General features: G+C 41.4%; 1 pseudogene; it reads right to left on the reverse strand.

Annotated features, from left to right (window-relative positions):
• Positions 1 to 3710: 3710 nt before the first annotated feature.
• LOC148345680 (U2 spliceosomal RNA) lies at positions 3711 to 3850 on the reverse strand (annotated as a pseudogene).
• Between the last annotated feature and the right edge of the window lie 2500 nt (positions 3851 to 6350).

The following is a 6350-nucleotide window of genomic DNA, read 5'->3' on the forward strand; positions in this document are numbered from 1 at the left end:
ATGCAAATATTTGTATGTTAGTAAAAGAACCTTAAAGTCACATCTTAGGTGGACTGGGAGCCAGTGCAAGTTGGCCATTACAGGAGTAATATGCACAAACTTTTTTGTCTTAGTCAAGGGTCTCGCTGCCGCATTCTGAACCAGCAGCAAACATTAGATGCTAGACATCGGGAGACCAGAAAGCAATACATGACAGTAAATCAAGCCGAGAATTAATAAACGCATGAATTAGAACCTCTGCATCTAATTGGGACAGCATCGAACAAATCTTTGCAATATTACGGAGGTGTAAGGTCATATTTTTCATGTGTAACTGACAGATTGGGATAAAATATAACATGTAGATTTTTGACCGAATCACTATGGGTGATATTACATTTGTCTAGGTTCAGGGCAGTGTTTGAAAACAACTCACGACAATGAGCTGGACCAACAATCAACATTTCAGTTTTTTTCTGGGTTTATCTATCTACCTATCCTGGTCATATCCCTCTAGAGGGGAGACCGACAGCAAGACAAACACATACAAAAACAAAGAAAATAAAAAGGGAAAACGGAGCAAAAACACACACAACATTTTTTGGACCATGGCCAACCCAAATGCCCAAACACCTGGGTTAAGGCGCAAAAAATTAAGTGACATCCATCTTTGAATCTCAGTAAGCCAGGCCTCCAGATTTCTACAATTTAACCGTTGAGTGTCATTTGCATAGCAATGGAAACTATTATACTTGCAGATAATATCACCTAGCGGAAGCATATAAATACTAAAGAGAAGGGGGCTAAATACAGAGCCCCATGGAACGCCACAGGGGACATCAAAATGGCTAGAGGTCAGATTGCCGTAGTTAACGCATTGCGTCCTGTCTGACAGGTAGGACCTAAACCACGAGAGTACAGTCCCCAAGATACCGATGCATTCCAGACGAACAAATACCATGTTTTGGGCCACAGTATCAAAAGCAGCACTGAGATCCAGCAGCAGTAACATTGACAAGGCACCAGAATCTTTTGCAAAGAGGTGATCATTGGTTACTTTAGCCTGGGCTATCTCAGGAGAGTGATTTTCTCTAAATGCTCACTGGACAGTCTCAAAGATTAATTTCCGGCATAAAGTCATAAAGCTGCATTGCAACGACCTTTTCAAGTAATTTTGCAAAAAATGGCAGATATGACACTCGCCTATAATTACCTACACTTTCCAGGTCAAGGTAAGGTTGCTTAAGCGTGGGTTTAATGACAGCAGACTCAAAGGCTACAGGAACAATACCCCAGGATAGCGATATATTAATCATATTTAAAACTGAAGGTCATGAGATCCCAAACAGATCTTTCACCAGTAAAGCCAGAAACGGATCAAGAAAGCAAGTAGTTCGTTTGACCCTACTGACCATCTTGTTAGACCAGTGTCTAAAATAACGTCTGCCCGGATGCCCGGGGCGTGCATCTTTTACGTCGGGCGTACAACTTACAAAACATCTCCGCCCGGGTGGCCGACAACTTTTTCAAGGGAAAAAAAGGTTGTTTTTTTTTAAATCAAACTTTTGCTTTATTCCGATTTCAAAATCTTTGTTCGGTTTGGAAATTTCGGTTCATTTGGCAATTTGCATACTCGGCAACCGATCAGAAGCCTGCATCAAATAACTTCGTGCTTCCGGACTCTCCCGAGCGTTATAAGGTCGTGCATTTGCATTTCATTTTCTAAAATACACACAACAGAGAAAACAAGAAAAATGGATAAGTGGTTAGGAATCAAGCCAAAACCTCAGTCCCAGAAGAAAGATTCAAAAGAAGCTAAAATTTATGACGCTGCAAAACGTAAACGTACATTAAAAGCATCGTGGAAAGAGTTCACGTGGCTTGTAGAAGACGCAACACAAACATTGCATGAATGATGACGAGTAAATACAGCAGTGGCACGTGAGGGGTTACCCAGTGGCACGCGAGCGCACGGCAAAATAATAATGATTTTTTGTTTTTCGCGCATTTACCTGAAATTTAGACATTTTCAGTTGTGCGGCGTGTTGTTTAGAGGCTTTACGGTCACGCCCCTCCTCCTCTGCTCCGTTTGTGAGCGTGTGTCTGTGCGGTGCCGAGGAGAGGGGAAGAGATCTGTGTTGTAACCCAGCCAACGAAACACAGGCGCGCGATAACCGAATGAATCATGGCGGCTTTTCCAGCAAAAAATGTTGTTCTTTTCAGCCAGCATGGGCAAATGACTGGGGCCTTGTGCAAAAAATGACCATGCTCTTTGTGCATTATGCCTTGAGAGTGTTGTACCTCGCACATCAAGTATTAAACGTCAATACGTAACGAATCATGAACATGAATTCAAGGACGAGTCTGACAAGGCGGTGACATTGAAACGCGCTGTGTCCAGGTTACGGCAAACAAACACAGATCCTGAAAACCACTGTCACTTCTAAAAGCGCCATTGCTCACTATATAGCAAAGCATGGAAAATCTTTTACTTAATGCGAATATATCAAAGAAGCGTTGTTTTTGAGCTCGGAAGTTTTGTTTGATCGCTTGCATAACAAATAGACAATCAAAATCAAGAGTAAAACACATCCCCATTCATACTAACCCTAACCCTAACTTTCTGAGATTCTGTGATTAGTTTAGGCTTTCCAATTTTATAACAAAGTATTTCAGTGACTAGTGACATCGTAAAGACAAGACTTTATCAACAGTCTGACGGCAGACCGGTGGAACATTGAAGGGTTTAATATATTTTTGTTGAATTTTTAAAAAAAACATCCTTTGCAAAATGTCCAGACAAGAATATCTTATTTCAAATCAGATTTTATGCAGAGTAGTAAAGACTTGCAGTTTTTGCCTAAAATTTGCTGTTCATAGTGCTGTGTTTTTACTAACTTGTATGAATGCCACAATTCAGTATTTAGTAACTATTGGGGGGGTTAAGGGTTATTGTTCTATTTTTTCTATTAATCATCCATTATCCGTTATCAGTCAGTTCATAAAACGCTACAAAGCCAAGGAGCCGGGACTCTTACTCTCAGCCAAAAGGCCAAGCTAAAGAAGCGAGGGCGTGGGGGGTTAGGGGGTGGATTTTTTAAGGGTTATTGTTGTATCTTCTTTATTCATTATCCATCATCGGCAAGTTCATAATACGCTACAAAGTCTAGGAGCCGGGACACTTACTCTCAGCCAAAAGGCCAAGCTAAGGTCCTAGCCCCAAAGCCGTGCTGCGATCATTGCGAATGCACCGATCCCGGAGGTACTACAATACCAGGCCAGTGATCGTATACAAGATCAGAACCACAACTGACCAGGGGGGGGGGGATTTTTTAAGGGTTATTGTTCTATCTTCTTTATTCATTATCCATTATCCGTTATCGGTCAGTTCATAATACGCTACAAAGCCTAGGAGCCGGGACTCTTACTCTCAGCCAAAAGGCCAAGGTAAGGTCCTAGCCTTAAAGCCTTGCTGCGATCATTGCGAATGCACCGTTACTGGAGGTACTGCAATACCGGGCCGATGCGTGGAGTGGACAAAGCATGACCGTCTCCTCCCAGTTATATCAGAACCACAGGAGGGGATTTTTAAGGGTTATTGTTCTATATTCGTTATTCATTATCCATTATCGGTCAGTTCATAATGCGCTACAAAGCCTAGGAGCCGGGACACTTACTCTCAGCCAAAAGGCCAAGCTAAGGTCCTAGCCTTAAAGCCTTGCTGCGATCATTGCGAATGCACCGTTCCCGGAGGTACTGCAATACCGGGCCGATGCGTGGAGTGGACAGAGCAAGCTCTTATTCCATCTCCGGATTGCAAAAATCAAAGATCATGGCTCTTCATAGATTGTTCACAAATCTTGAACACGATTGTAACTGCATAGTTGGTTACAGGAGGGGGGGGGTTTAAGGGTTATTGTTCTATCTTCGTTATTCATTATCCATTTTTTTGGGTTTAAACAATTTTATTGACACTATTAACAACAAATAAACAATGTGAGGTTTGAACAATTTTTCTCGATAATTTTAGCAGCAATTAGGCATATTCACAATTTCGTTATATCTGACAATATGACATTTTAACAATTTTTTCAACATTTTTAACAGCAATTAATGGTTTGAACAAATTCATTGACACTAATAACAGAAAACAATCTTGTCAATCTCAACAGCAATCAAGCACATTCACAATATTATATTTCAATATGACGTTTAACAGCAAACACAATGTGAGGTTTGAACAACCCTTCTCTAAAATCTTAATAGCAATCAAGCGTATTCACAATTTCGTTGTATAACATCTTTGTTAGTGTCAATAGATTCGTCCAGGCCAAAGTCGATTGTCTTTGTTTTGAACAAATCCACCGACACCAACAGCAGCAAAACAAATACGACGATCTCAACAGCCATCAAGCATTTTCACAATTTTGTTATATCTGACAATATGACATGACGATATTTTAACACTTTTTTCTGACATTTTCAACATCAATTAAACAATTTCAGAGTTATTATCTTTTAATAGTAGTTAACCAAAGTGTAAAGGGCAAAACTATTGTGCAAGGGCATAGCTCTGTCATCCCACCCTCCCAAGCAGCATCCTCCAGTCCTCTTTGTGGGTCCTCTCCCTTCTTACTTCTACTTTCCACAACCCAGGCCGTTGCTTCCGGGACCCCCACAGTGTAGCCCCGTAACCCAAACCGTTGTAGGTTCGCCAAACGCAAGCCCCCGCACAGGACTTACTGTTGCACGCTCTTGCACAATAGCAATAAGGGCCCTGTGGTTTTGTAAAGTGTGACTTTCTTGTGTTTCTAAATCAAACTTCTTTAAAAAATCCCGAATAAAGAGATGTGTTGGTGGCAAGTTAAATGAAACTGGAATCAAACGATTGTTTGGTACAAGCTTTAGCTTCCGCAAATATGAGCCCATCCAGAACCGGGTCATCGCTTGACTTTTCGGGTTGTTGAGTGGGCCCACAGCGTTTTGGAAGTGGAGAGAGACATATTTGCTTCCCAGGAAAAGCTGTAGATCAGGCACTCCTTTCCCCCTTTTTCCTTTTTCTTTTTCATTGTATCTCTTTTTATCCTTTCCCACTTTGAGCCCCAGACAAAGCAAAAGAGGGCTCGGTCCAGTTGTAACAGCACGTTTCTTTTGGGCATAAAAACTAAACTGATTGATAAAAGCAGTGGGAGGATGATCGCTTTGATGATTAGGACCTTCCCCTCTATTGTCAGTTTTCTTAGTGACCAAAAAACAAGTCTTTGCTTAACTTTCCTTGTCACGTCAACCCAGTTGGTCTCGCCTCCTCCATCTGCATTGAATTTTATCCCTAGGATTTTCTGGTCTGTCTTTAACACCGTCAGTGGGAGTCCTGCCTTTTCTGTCTTTTTCCACGTTCCATAAAACTTCACTTGTGACTTTTCTCTATTTAGCCTTGACCCAAACGCCTTCCCAAACAGGTCAGTCAAGTCAAGGGCTCTTCCAACAGATGCGCGGTCAGTACATAAAATATTAAAATCATCCATGTACAAAACACACTTGGTAATTTGTCCCCCACTTCCTGGGATATTGATCCCTTCGACAAATCTATCTTTTCTTAACATTTGTGCCAAAGGTTCAATGCAAAGAACATAGAGAAGGGGAGACATAGGGCAACCTTGACGTACACCGCAGTTGATCTCGATTGCTTCCGATAAATTCCCGTTAATCATGAATTTGCTGTAGATGTCTCGGTATAGCAGTCCTACCCACTTGATGTATTTTTGGGGAAAACCACATTTTTGCAATACCCTGAAGAGGTATTGGTGCGAGACTCGATCAAAGGCTTTTTCAAAGTCTAGGTTTAGGACCGCTAGTCGCATGTTTCTGTCTCTCGCATAACAAATGGTGTCACGGATCAGCATGAGACTGTCGCTGATCTTCCTTCCCACAATGGCACAGGTTTGGTCTGGATCAACCAAGTCTCCCAAGACTACAGACATTTGTGTTGCTAGAAGCTTGCTGAAAATTTTACAGTCCACGTTTAAAAGCCTTATGGGTCGCCAGTTTTTTAAGTCAATTTTGTCTCCTTTTTTGTGCAATAGAGTAACTATCCCTATTCTGAAACTGTCTGGCATGTTGTCTCTAATGGAAAATTCGTTAAAAACAGTAATCAGATCTGGTGCTAAAATATCCCAAAAAGTCCGGTAAAATTCGAGGTTGCCCGTCCTCCCCGGGTGATTTGCCTTTTTTCATAGTCTTTATGCAATCATTCAGTTGGTCCTGGGTAAAGTCCGATGTTAAAAAGGGGTCTTGACGCACTGATCTTGAAATATGATCTAATACATGCCCCATTTAATTCTCATGTGTTTCTTTCTTTTCATATAATTTTT

This window comes from Urocampus carinirostris, unplaced genomic scaffold (genome assembly GCF_059441175.1).
Source record: "Urocampus carinirostris isolate Australia breed hairy pipefish unplaced genomic scaffold, RoL_Ucar_1.0 HiC_scaffold_34, whole genome shotgun sequence".
In the NCBI taxonomy this organism is placed as follows: Eukaryota; Metazoa; Chordata; class Actinopteri; order Syngnathiformes; family Syngnathidae; genus Urocampus; species Urocampus carinirostris.